Source organism: Phascolarctos cinereus, unplaced genomic scaffold (assembly GCF_003287225.1).
Source record: "Phascolarctos cinereus isolate Bilbo 61053 unplaced genomic scaffold, phaCin_HiC Scaffold_1;HRSCAF=81, whole genome shotgun sequence".
Taxonomy (NCBI): Eukaryota; Metazoa; Chordata; class Mammalia; order Diprotodontia; family Phascolarctidae; genus Phascolarctos; species Phascolarctos cinereus.
The window spans coordinates 11,653,251-11,667,410 of NW_027555514.1; positions in this window are offsets into that span (position 1 = coordinate 11,653,251).

Here is a 14,160-nt window from a genome sequence, read left to right on the forward strand (position 1 = left end):
GAGATGCCCCCTTCCTCCTGGGCCTTAGCTTTATAGTGCTTGATACTCAGACAATACAGATGAAGCAACTGAAAATATAGAATCTCGTTGACAGACCTTGCCCTTGACCCTCCAGGAGGGTCGGCACAAAATTCAGAATCCCATTGGTTAACAAACGGGCTTGTGAGCAGACCTCAACAGACTTCAGGAGGTTCTACCAAGCTGATGAGCAGAGCCTGGGGCTGGGATGATAAAGAGATATCAAACATCTACACGGGCCAATGGGCTGGTCACTCATTGGCCAAGTGCTCATGGTCATCTCCCTGTGTTGGGCAACAGAAGGGTAACAAGGGATGGAGGGGCAATGAAAATTGCTGGGGCTTTCCAAGTAATTGAGGCACCTCTGCCATTCTGGGCTTGGTCATCGTAACAAGGCAAAACCAAGGCAGAGGTCCTCTAACTTCCTGTGATCACAGCTCTGAGGCCTAATATCAGAATAGAATTACCACCCCTATGGAATCATACAAACTGATTAGCACTGATTGGAGTAAAACAGGGGTCCAATAAAATAGGGTCCAATTGATCATTTATCACAGTTCAAACCCAGCCTCAGACAATTACCATCTATGTGACCCTGGGCAAGGCACTGCCAAGGTTGCCTCATCTCTAAAATGGGGTAAAATGGGATAGATCTATGTCACAGGATTAGTGGGAAGATAATGTGAGATATTTGTAAAGTGCTTAGCAAATCCTAAATCCCCACAGAAATGCTTATCATTAACGTTCACAACACAGTATATTATTCTTTGGTCACACATATAAGGCAAATGTGTGTGATTCATAAAGACGTCACCAGATGGCACCCGTGCGCTTTAAATACATAATGACACAGGGAGGCCTTTTTACAAACTCATTGGACTGAAAATCCATTAATCCAGAACCCTAAGAAAATGAAGCAAACACCCTCACCTCTCATTATCTTTTTAAATTACTATGATAGCTTCTTCCAAAAGACATTAGGATTTTCAGATACAAAAACCCCACACGCCACCTTGGATGGACATCCGAACTGCCTCCTTACCAGACCACACCCCACCATCACTCAAACCCTGATTAAAAAAAAAAAAAGATTTGACCAGGCATTAAGGCAGCGTAAATCCTCAATAAATTAAGCAACATTTTCTTGAATGTAACAGATTTAACATTTTGCAGACCCTCCTTACTGCTGAAAGTGCATGGACCTGTAACAAACAGAATCGGACACCAGATTCATGAAAGAATATAAAAAAAAAAAACAGCCTTGGGTTTTCAACCCAGCTCTAATGTTATTCCACATGGGACCCTAGCAAGTTACTACTTTACAAGGCATCAGTTTCCTCATGAGATATTTTAACTAGATGACATTTGATATTGCTTCTGTCTCTAAAGCACTGGTTCTCAAACTACTGCCCATGGATCCCTGAGGGTCCCCAAGGCCCTTCCAGAGGGTCTGCCTGGTCACAACTATTTTTGTACTAATACCAGGATGTTTTAATTTCTGATATAGTAAATATCAATAGACATAACTAACATAAATAATGCTCTTGAAGGAGGAGGCAGGGAGTTCCTCAATTTTTAAGAGTATAAAGGGGTCCTGAGACTAAAAGGTTTGAGAAAGTTTGGTCTAGAGCTATGATCATCTTACTTCTGTCTACAGTTTGCTAACCGTATAACCTTAGGAAATCCCTTGATCTCTATGGCACTCTGCTTGTTCATCTATAACAAGAAGAAGCTGGATGAAATGATCTCTAAAGTCCATGGCCTAGCTTGTAAAGCAAAGAAGATCTAACTAAGTCACTGCCCCATCCCCAATCCAGCACATCTCTTGGCTCCCATAACCTCTAGGATCAGATATAAATTCCTATCTGGCCTTCAGAGACCTTGGCAGCCTGGTCTTCTCCTGCTTCTGTAGTCTCCCTTTACCGCAGCCATCACCACACCCTCAGGCCTCCTCACCATTCCTCACACACTGAGCTCCATCTCCAGACTCCCAGCATTTTCACTGAGAGTCCTCCATGGAAATACTGGCATACTCCTTGTTGCTGCCTCCCAGCTCTCTCGGCTTCCTGCAAGGGACAATTTAAATCTTGTCTCCCATGAGGAGCCTCTGTTGATTCCCTTCTGTTGCTAGTCTTCCCTCTGCTGATTATCTTGGATTTATCTTGTCTATAGTTTGCTCGCACCCAGTGGTTGCCATATTGTCTGTCCCATTACACTGTGAGTTCCCTGAGGCCAGGTACCATCTTCTGTCTTTCTTTTTGTCCCTGGTACATAGCTCGGGTGCCTGGCACATAGTACGCACTTAATAAATGCTTACTGACTAACTAATTAAATTATCCAGTCAAATACAAAGACCAATTCTAGGCACAAACTCCCACAAAAGTCATAGCTTTTGTTGAATTTTTTTTTAGTCTTTGCTGGAGAGAATAGGCCTTTCTCCAGCATTCAATTCAAATTAAGTCATTTCAAGTCAAGAAGCAGTTCTTAAGTACCTACTAAGTGTAAGTCAGAGAGAAGGAGTTCTAGGCTCCTCTTCGACTATTCCTAGCTGAGTCCCTATGGGCAAGTCTCTTAGGGTCTCTGAGCCTCAGACAGCTCTCTGAGAACCTCATCAGGTTTCAGCCTTCATCTGGGGACAGTGTCCACTAATCCATGGCATTCATTTTGGGATATGTACCTGACACTCTGCTCTGTTACAGAGATAGAAAATCCCAAGTGAACCAAAGTCTCTGTGCTTAAAGAGGTTGGATTCCAGGGATGCTATATTCACCAGATTTATGGGCAGCCTGATGTACTGGGTACAGAATTGATTTCAATGCCAGGGAGACCTGGATTCAAATTGCTCCTCTGACAACTAGTGGCTGTGTGACCCTAGGTAGGTCATTTAACCTCTTAGTGGCCCAGGCACAGCTTGGAATCAAGAAGGCCTGAGGTCAAATCCAGCCTCAGAGATTTACTAGCTGCTGGGAAAGTCACATAACCTCTGTCTGCCTCAATTTCCTCAAGTGTAAAATGGGGATAATAATAGCACCTACCTTCCAAGGCTGTTGTGAGGGTCCAATGAGGTAATAAGTGTAAAGTGCTTAGCACAATGGCTGGTGCATAGTAGGTGTTTAGTGGTAGAGGCATCCTCCTCTCTACTCCCTCCCTTCCTCCCTCCTCCCTCCTCCCTCCCTTTCCCCTCCTCCTTCTTTCCTTCCCTCCTTCCCTCCTTCCTCCCTCCCTCCCTCCCTTACTTCCTTCCTCCCTCCCTTCCTTTTAAAAGCTATGTGACCGAGAAGCTGCCAATCTGAATGGATAAAGGGAGTTTCATCATCCACAGGTTCCCTATACCAGTAAAATCTCAGGTCTAGTCTTCATCCCTGTGTAAAAAAATGTGATTTGGGGGAGGGGCATGCTAACAATGAAGGGTACATATTCATCTTCATATAAAGAGGAACTCTATCTGTATATGTTGAATTAGGTTTAGCACCCAGTAGAGACTTTAAGTGCAACAATAAAATACATAAAGGAACTCAAAGTCTATGTCCGTGTGTGACTTAGTCATGACTCTCTCACTTTATTGGTGACCAGATATGGAAATATTGAAATACTGTGGTGTTCCTCTATTTGTCTTTTATTGCCCAGGCAGAATTCAGATATCCCTATAATCTCTCAAGATGCTTGTTTCTTGTGGTATTTCTGCTTTGATTTATAGATGCCCGAGTTTGGAGCCAGGCCTTTTTAAGTGTTTGCCTAAATGAAACCACTCACATCTCTCAGCACCATCCGTCTCTGGCTGCTGCTCTTTAGTGAAGGAGATTTATTGACCCCCTATGACAGTCATTTAGTGTTTCTAGATGAAATATGTTCCATTCACATGGTTGGGAGATTCCCTAGAATAGATCTTCTCTGTGAAGCTGTGCGTGGACTGAAGGAAGACAGAAGTTAGAAGCAGACAGACTTTCAAGGGTCTAGAGTCTCATTCCTATTGAATGTGGGGTCTCTTTCTGAATCATGAGGATGAGGGCTATATTGCTTAGAGGCTGTCTTTTTTGCCCTCCCTCCATCACTTTGGAGATGCTACATATGGTATTTTAAGAAACTTTGCATTGGGACTCTAAGAACCTGCTAAGAAATTTGGTTGATGCAATGTTCATGTGGTCCCTGCAAGGTCAGCTCTGGAAATCCCCAATTCACTGCTATCTGTGGCAGTTCCCTGTAGAACAGAATTAGGAAACTGTTTCCTTTTATTTCAAGAAGATGGCTTTAAAGCCCTTTTAAAATGCTGAAATAAATCGTCTTCTAACTGCAAAATCTGTGTGGGTGTAGAGTGACACGGATCTTTGACATTAGATATTTCCAGAGAATGAAGTATGGAAAGCTGGGGGAGAGGTGGTGGAACAAGTTATAAATGAAATGTAGAGGGGGTAGAGCGGGTGCTGAATTCTAATTTTGCTGCTGGAGTTATACACTTTCTGTTTTAAGAGGAAGCTACTTAGCACAATGGATAGAGTGCTAGGCCTGGAGTCAGGAAGACCCGAGTTCAGATTTAGCCTTAGATACTTATAAGTTGTATGATCCTGGGCTAGTCACTTAATTTCTTTCTGCCTCACTTTCCTCAACTGTAAATTGTAGATAAGAATAGCACCCACTCTGCAGGGTGTTGTGAGGCTCCAATGAGATAATTATGAAGTGCTCAGCACAGAGCCTGGCACAGAACAGGTAGATTAGTCTGCCCTGTCCTAGATTGTGCTCACTTGTGGCCATAAGGAATGTTCGGCACTCCTGTGAGTGCCTAAAGGCATTGTGAAATTGTTGGGTAAGATAGTGATGTAGAGGTTAAAGAGAAAAGGAGAGAAGAGAAGGGGCAGGGACGGCAGGAGAGGGGAGGATAGGAGAGGGGAGGGAAGGTGAGGAGAGGGAAGGTAGAGGGGGAGAGGAGAGGAGAGGAGGGGAGGGGAGGGGAGGGGAGGAGAAGGGAGGGGAGGGGAGGGGAGATGAGAGAGGAGAAAGAGGATAGAGATAAGGGGGAGAGGAGAGGAGAAAAAACACACAGCCAGCAAAGAAGACTGAGAAGAAATAGGAAGATAAATGGGAGGAGAAGAAGACAGATCAATGTCATGGACATCCAGGGAGGAAAAAGTGTCTAGGAGGAGGGAGAGATCAACAGTATCAAAAGCCACAGAGAGATCCGGAAGCATTAAACAGTTAAGAGATCACTGGTAACCTTGAAGACGAGTTATGGGGCTACTAATGAGATTGCAAGCGGTTGAGAAGTGAGGTGAGGAAGTGATGACAGCAAGTGTAGATAGCTTCTTTCTAGGAGCTTCACAATGAAATGGAGGAAAGAGGCATTATATGATGTCTTAAGGGGATGACAGAGTCAAGTGATGGTTTTTTGTTTTGTTTTGTTTTAGGATTGAGGGAAATTTGATCATGTTTGTAGACAGTAGGAAATATAGGGAAAATATAGAGATGAAGATTGTCCGGAGAGACAGGATAATGGAAGGGGCATACTTGTGAAGGAAAAGAACAAATGAAATCATGGAAAAGAAGTTGGTCTTTGCAAGCAGAAGGGCCGACTTGAAGTGGGATCCAAGGAGGAGAGAATGGGGAGGGGTTGGAGCTATTGAAATGATTTGAGGTGAAGAAGATAGCAAAAAAGAGAGTTCCCAACACAGCCTCAATTTTCTTGGCAAAGTATAAAGTGGGATCTTCTGCTGAGGGTGTGGAGAGGGAAGTGCCATAATTGGCTTGAGAAAAGAAATGTTTGGAACAGACACCAGGAGGAATGGGAGATGAGTCAACCAGCAGAAGAGTTGGATTGATGTGCCGCAGTGAAGTACTGGTGGAACATAGATAGGGTCAATGTGCAGTGGCTGCTTTCAGGGCAGTTTGTTTCTTCCTCTGGAGATTTTTTTCAGCAGATTCTGAGTAGGAACAGAGAAGGCAGATGCTAAAGGTATTCTAAGAGTGCAGTTCACAGGGGTTAAGTGGTGCTAGAACAAGAAAGCAAACACTTCAAAGGCACAGGACAGTGTGAAGCTGAATATGTTAACTACAAGTCTCAAAATTCCAAAGGGTGGAAAGTAAGGCCAGAATAGGAGTAAAAAGATCCTGAAAGCAGAGAAGAGAAAAATGACTGGAGAGTTCCACAGGGGTGAAGAATAGTTGTGGAAAAGATGAGGCATATGGAAAGATGGCAGTACAGGAGTGTATGGTCAGATGGAAGATCAGATGTTTGGAACACAGAGGTGGAGCATTTGTGGGTGATAATGATGGGACAACCATTTTAGTGTGTTTGAAGGTATGTCTACATAGATATTGGAGTCCTAAAGTTTTAGGGCAGGAGTTAGGCTGAGAGGAAAACTGGGAGACAGGTACTAAACTCTCTGAAAAAAAAGGCATGATGACCTAAGGCATAGTGGAGGGGAATGACAAGGAACTTAATAGGACAGTAAACCTGGATGAAGTAAACCTGGAAGAAGGAGAGTTTGCTGAGTGCTTACACAAGGAAGGGGGTGGGTCTGGAACTGCTAGTGGGGAATAAGAGTGGGCCCATTTGTCCTCTTCACCAAACACAGAAGTAGGCACTAGAGAAGGAACCTATATAGTGGAGACAATGGCTAGGAGGAGCGTGCTGTCTTTAGAGTAGAGCCAGGTTTCCTTGATAGCAAAGGAGGAGGAGAAGGAGGACCTGTGAGAGGAGGGGGGTCTCCGATGAAGGGCACTTTATTCACAATAGAGTGGGACTCCACAGGGAGCAGTGGAAAGAGAGCACAAGCAAGATGAAGGTGGATGGGCAAGGCAAAGCAACACATGACAGCAAACAAGGGCAGTGTAGGCAGCCTTCAATTCCAAATTGAGAGGGGGATGTGGAGGGCCAAGCTCTCTGAGAGTTGTAGAGATCATAGAAGCCTCCTTAAAGACTTTCTGCAGCATTGGGTTGGGGCACCACCAAGAGGAGGGGGGTTTCCATTGTGAATAGGATGAGACCAGTGACAGCAGTGCCACCTAGTGGCAGAACTGGCTGCTGACTGCAGGCTGAGAGGAGAACTGAGTGACCATAAACTCCCCCACTACCCTGTCTACCCTCTATCACCTATCCTATCAGTGACAGAGTTTTCTCAATTCAAACGTGTTTTCTGAGTAGATTGTCCCTTTCTTTCCATGAGGAAATCTGCTATTTTATATTCCTTTACTTCACTTGGCTATTCTATTAAGAAATGTTGGCTATTTGGTTGAAGACTTTTTGCCAGCCCTATTACAGAGTGTGTGCATGGCTGGGGGCTCAAGCCACCTTGAATAATTATTATCTGAAATACTTAGGTTCAGGAGTTCTGGAGCTGAGTGGGACCTGGCATAGTGTTTGAAATGAGCCCTACATCTCACCTCCTGGGTTCAGCACTGTGCTCTGCAAAGTCTGGGAGGGAGAAAAAATTCTCTTCAACTGTATCCCTCATCTTTCCACGTCACTGCCTTCATTTGTGCAAAGGAGATTTATTGTGCAATTTAAACAGAAAAATCACTGACCCCAAGCAAGCAACCTCTTCTCACTTTCAGTCCAGTTGCTAGCTTGTGGTTTAGCAAATTGGCTCCCATGTTTTTCTGAAAACTTGAGACCTTCTGTTGCATTAGTTGCACGTTTCTACCATGAATGTTGATACAAGAGTGTTCATGTGACTACCAAATATTCCTGGGTTGGGTGGTGGAATTATTCCAAGTGTCTCATAGAGCCAGGTGCTATTTAGCTCCAAATAGCTGTGGGATGGTGATAGCAATGGTGAACCTTTGGCGATAGGACCAGCCAGAGCTAACAGCTAGATTACATTGATCACTACACTCCTTTCTTTTCAGCCTTTAGTATTGGCTGACTGGAAGGGTGACAAAGCCTGTGTATCTTTGGCTGTTTCACCCATCTACTATATGTCTTCTCTATGCAGTGATCATGGAGAATTCAGGAAATCCGAATGGTCCTTGGGAGACACAGACGGGAGTTTTAGCAGCTCTGACTGGGTGGATAGGAGGAGATAGAGATCCTTATTGGTTAATCTGGCAAGGAAACTCATCAGCAAGAATTCTGCATGTCTCCCTGTGATTAATAAAGAGCCTGGAGCCCACTGGGCTGGATCTCAGACTCTAGAGTCATCTGTGGCCAAGAAGTTGCTCTGAAGTCACAGCAAATTCCTAACAGGCAATTCTGTGTCTCTCAGGCAATGTCAGAAATATGAAACAAGCTAGAATCAGGCAAGAGCTTAGGATTTCCCAACCAAGAGTGTCATTGAAGAGATAGATGCCCTGAGTACTACTGAAGGAGAGGAGAGGCCAGTGGTCCCTGTTTGGTGGAAGAGGAAGCACAGATAGGTCCTATTCCATATTAGTTATTCACTTGAGATGGAAATTACCTGCACAAAGGAAAGGTGCTCCATACCTCTACTTTTTTCTTCTCACTGTAATTAGTTAATAGAAATTATTCTCTGATAATAAAATGACTAAGCAGTTAAAAGAAATTATTTTTAATTCCTTAGTATACTTTTTAAAAGAGGGATTTGAAATGGGGGGACAGGAAAAGAGAGGAGAGGAGAGAAAAAAGAAAAAATGGTCAGGAAAAAAGAGAGACAGAGAGATGGAGAACCTAAAAGAAGGAAAAGTTGGCAAGTAATGATGCAGGAAACAGGGGGAGGTAAGTGAGGGAAAAAAATAAAACTAGGAGAAAGAAAGACACACACATACACACACACACAGAGAAAGAGAGAGAGAGAGAGAGAGAGAGAGAGAGAGAGAGAGAGAGAGAGAGAGAGAGAGAGAGAGAGAGTTAAGTGCTGAGACCTGTAGCTAGGGAAGGAAGATAGAGAGGGAGAGGGAAAGTTTCCAGAGTGGGGTTTAGTGTACCGTCATTTGGAGTAAGAAATCCTCGATTTGAATCCAAGCATTGCTATTTATTTATGTCTTAGCTGTGTGACATTGGACAAATCATTTTTCTGTGGGTCTCAGTTTCTTCATCTGAATACTTTCATCTCCAAATCTCAGGGTTCACTAACTATAGACAAGTTTCCTGGCAATGTCATATTGCCAACGTTCTGTATATTTTGCAGGCCATTGACATTTCAAACAATTCCCATCATATGTTTCTTCCCTTTGGGGGGCTGACAACTCGTGATTTATGGATTTGGAATAATTGGATTTCTTGGCTTCCATGCACTTTGTGTAAGGAGTATTACATATGTTTCCAGGAAAGTGATTTAAAGAAAAAAAAAGTGAGTGAGAAAGTGCCAAGTTCTGAAATTTTATTTGCAAGCAAAGCTCCCACTTGTGACACTCCAGTAACATTCTGAACATTGGTAATAAGACCTGACCCTGAGGGGAGGGGGAGTGTTGGAGCCCTGGTGCTAAATCTGTGCTTTTGCTGGAGGAAGCCCCATCTGCCCAATGAACTGGGAGGCAGTGGGCTGCCGCCTTCATTGGGCCAACACATGAATCCACTTCACGTTTGTTAAAAATAAAACATGAGACGTGTAGCAAAGCTTTTCAGATCACAGCCTCTAAATCATGTAGGGTGATTTGTTCAGCATTTTAAATAGGCAAAATGTTTAGTGGTGGCTGCCATGGATCAGCCAAGGGCTTCTGAAAACACTCAGGCCACATGGGATGTGTGGTTTTTACTCCCTTTACCTGACTTTATTAAAGTCATGGACTGTGTGGGTTCCCCCTTGTTGATCCATTCCCGTAGTGAAAATCCACAGTTCAAGCTTGCATTTGGGTTTTTTAAAAAAGCCCCAAACAAAATATGTTGCCGATTTTCAGAGCTTACAGATTTTTATCAATCTTTCCTTTATTTACCATACGGATATGATTTAGAGCTGATGACTCAATTTCATGGCTGTGCCTAGAACCTAGTGGCACTTAATAAATTCTTATTAATTGAATGATCAATTAATTTGTCAGGCATTTGTACTCTACTGACCCTGGAAGACCAGAACTCCTTTAACCCTAAGGAAGCGGGTCTTTGTGATTTGACAGGTTGTTTGGTCTCAAAATAAATCCCTTTCTGGCCAACTTAAGCCTCTTTCTCAGATGACAGACAGAGATATCATGGTGCCATTTAGGTGTCCAATTACATGATGAATAAGCCAGTTCATGCTGCGTTTGTCAGAAGCAAAATGTGACTATAAAGTCACAAGGCCAGTATAACTCACCTAGCATGCTTTTGAAGAATCTTCTTCCAGAGGAGTTGGGTCCCAACAGCCGTGTCCCTAGGATGGGCTTCAAGCCTCCTCTTCCAAATGCTACCCCATATTCTAATCCATTGACTGATCCTCTGTGTGAACTGTTTAACTTTGATCCATCAAGGTTCTGTGGTTTCATGGGTGCTGGTGCTAAGGGAATTGATACAGATGCCACCACACCCCTACCCCACCCCACGGAATAAGTTGACATGGGGAGGAAGCAGCAAAAGGTTGGTGAGAGCTACTGTCTTTCATCCTTCTGCAGCCAGGTTGATGATGTACCTCTGGGCCAAGCTGTGCTGGTCCCCTGATGACAGACAAGCTAGACCACCATGACAGGCAGCTTTAGGTGTAGATGGGGCACTGAACTTGGAGCCGTTAAGACCTGGGTTGAAATGTAACCTAAGATACCTACGACTTGTAGCAAGTCAAGCTCTTTGTACCTCAGTTTCCTTACCTGTAAAATGAGGGAGTTTGTCTCAGTTGCCTTTGGTTTCCCTTCTAGCCCTAATTGGGTGATTCTATGACGTCTGAGACAATTCTTGGAGCCCCTCTAGCTTGGTACGGCCTGCCAGACTTTATGAGTCACTGCAATAGCCCTGAAAAAGGTGGCTTTAGGCCACCTGAGATGGAAGGCAAAGACTTTCATGGAGTTTTAGTACTGACACTGTGGGTCCACTAGTAATCCCAATGGACATTTGTTAGTTATCTCTTTCCTATTGGCCACTGAATTCCCCGTAGACACTCCAACAATTCAAGAATACCAATAGCCCATGTGAGCATATTTCCAGGCTATGGAGGTAGGTGATACCTCCATTCTGAAGGATTTTATTAACTTTACCTTAGTGAAGCCAGGGACACTGGTGAGCTCTAATCCTCATGCTAGTTCCTCTGTTTCTGGTCACCACTTCTGAAATCGCCTCCATTCATAAGACTAACAATATCTCATACCTTCATTGCCAGTGAGTATTGGCAGGGGTGAGCCAGAAGAAGAGAGAGTTGGGAAGGAGTCTCAGAGAAGGGATCTTCAAGTATAAGAGAGAAACATGAAGATGCAGCTTCAGGGTGGAGGAGAAATTATGTGGGAGTCACCAAGGGTGACATAAGGAAAAGGGCAACTGGCATTGAACAGCTACCTTAGAGGTGATGGAAGACACACAAGCATAGGGTAAAGAAACTGGACCTTTTACGGGGGGGGGCCATTAAGGAATGGGTTATTGAGAACAAGGCAGATGCCCCAAGGTTAGAATGGACAAGACCAAGGTCACTGGGAATCAGCCATCAGCTCATGCTCCTTATGACTTAGAAAAAAAAATCCTCAGAGAGCTAGATGCGGATTGATTCAAATACAGAATACCACAAAGTGGTCCCATTACTTGGATGGACTACATATTTACACTGGGCTGAAAGCAATGACCATATTTGATATAAATATCCCTTTGAATAGTGCAATTCAAATACATCCAATCACTTCATGGGATTCGTTATTCACATTCACTGGGACCTAGGTGTGCCCTCATACATGGACGCTGTCTGTCTTCTCAGGAAATGGCAGCTTCTTGAGGGCAAACTGAGATTTTTTTTTCCTTTTAATCTTGACCTCCTCAGCACAGTGTCTCAATTTAATAAGCACATAATAATTGCTTTAAAAATTGAATTAAATTGAATCACTTTTCCAGCTTATTTCATTCTGGCCAATAAGGTAATGTTTTCCCTCATTTTCCAGATAAAGTAAATGAGGCTACAAAAGATTAAGTGAAGGAGTTAAGTGCACACAGTTATTAAGTGATAAAGTCAGTGTGGGAAGGAAGGCTTGACCCCAGCTCTCCACTCATTTCTTCTAGTTGTCTCTAGCATTAGTTGCTGGTGATAAAACCAAAGGCAGAAAGAAAAAGTTCCTAATAGCCCTAGTTAAAGAGCTCTGAATCAACATCACAATTCAAAATTCCAAATGTTTTTATAACTCACACACACACATGCTACTGAGAATTAACTTATTCAAAACATGGCATTTGGGAGTCCAGGAGGGGCCTTATTGTATCTGGGGGCCCAGAATGAGTCATCCTGGACTACAGGAAAGAATGTATCCTGGATGACATCATTTATTTTATGACCTGCAGCGATTCTCACCAACCCTTCCCTGCTTACCTCTTTTGGCCAAAACAACCTGCCAAGTCATAGGACCCACTTACTTAGGCCTAAAGGACTTCTGGTCTTCATGGGGCAGCCTAGTAAAGTAGGTTGGAGTTAGATGGGGGATAATTCTTTACTGGGAGACAAAACAGTTTATAATTGAGACTTGTTTGTCCTTCATTTTCGAAGAGGGCCAATAACATCATGAGGGTGATATCTTTTGACTCTTGCGTGAATTGGATATAAGTGAGGCAGATCTGCACAAAGTCGTCAGCCTCACTCTCTCTTCCTGAGTCATCCAAGTCCAGTGGCAAGACAACAGTCAAGATGACTGGCGAGAGCCCAGATGCAGTGGATGACCTGGGGTGCCTGACTGAGCTTTGAGCGCACTCCATGGCACTCCAGCCCACCACCCACTGCCCCCACCTCACCGCAGCTTGGAGGCCCATTGGGTTAGCCTGTCTGCCAACATGGTTCATCGGGGTGTGGCCACTGAGCATGCTACAGCTTCTTGGAGCCACAGGTGAGAGCTGGGTGAATTGGATGGACATTCAAGATTAATGAGTGGCTCTGAAAAGGGCTCAGCAAGCCGTCACAGCAGAGGTGCCAGATGAGGGGGACAATATAGTCAGGCCTGTGCTTTAGGAGGATCAATTTGTCTGCTCTATGGAGGATGAAATGGAGAGGGAAGGAGCTATATTTTTTTATATAAAATTTTCTTTTGTCTTATCATGAACTGAGTAAAAATTGAGAAATTGTCTCCAGGGAAACCTGATAGGAGGCAGTTACATTAGTCTAGTTGAGAGAAAGGATGAGGGCTTAAAATAAGTGAGAAATGGGAGGCCTGGAAAAGATGTGGAGTCCTCAACCTGGTGATTGAGAAGTTAGAAGTCAGAAGATAGGAGGATCTTTGGCAAAATAGAAAAACAGGGAGTGGAAGTCTTACTGGACTGGACATGCTGAACTGGAGATAACTAAGAAATGTAACTGGTAGGCAGCTAAAGGGAGAGGGTGACAGCTTTGGTAACACAGGCAGACTGAGAAAGCAGCTGTGATGCCTTGTCTGTAAAAAAAAAAATTGAAAACAAAAACAAAAACAAAAAACAACTATGAGAAGGGGCCACACTTACTGGAGTTAGGAGACAAGGAGCCAGGTGCAAATTAGTCTCTGACCTTACTAGCTTTGTTACCCCTGGTAACTCACTGAATCTCTTAGAGCCTGTTTCCTCTCTTGTGAAATGAGGAATAACAATCTTCTAGTGCCCACCTCCCTGGGGTGTTCTGAGGTTCAAATGAGATAATAGCTGGAAAGTCCTCTTGCAACTGTTAAGAGCTGTACAGACTGTCCCAAAAGTCTTGGTGCTGATGTAGATTTCTGAAGATAAAAACCAGCCTTAAGACTTTTGGGACACTCTGTGTGAGTGACTACTCTTTTCATGATGATGTTAGCTAAAAGATCACCAATCACAGGATGGTCAGAGTAGCACCATTGCCAGGACCACTTCATCATCTACTGCTCACACAGGTGGCACTTTTGAGCAGCATTTTAGCATAGTCTAAAGGACCCAGGAACTCATAGCCAGGCAGCTCTCAGTAGCTTGGTCTGACTGTCCAGGGCCAACAGGTGATGGAGGCTTTTGGCCTGGTCCTCCCATGCCACACAGATGAGTTGTTAGCTTACGTCTGTCACACGGAAGAAAGAACAGTCAGAGAGATGCTCGACCAAAGCTTCTCCGGCTCTCATGCCTCCTTTCCAAGCAACCTGTGGATGTTCCCAGGTCTCCTTAGGGCTCTGCTTGGG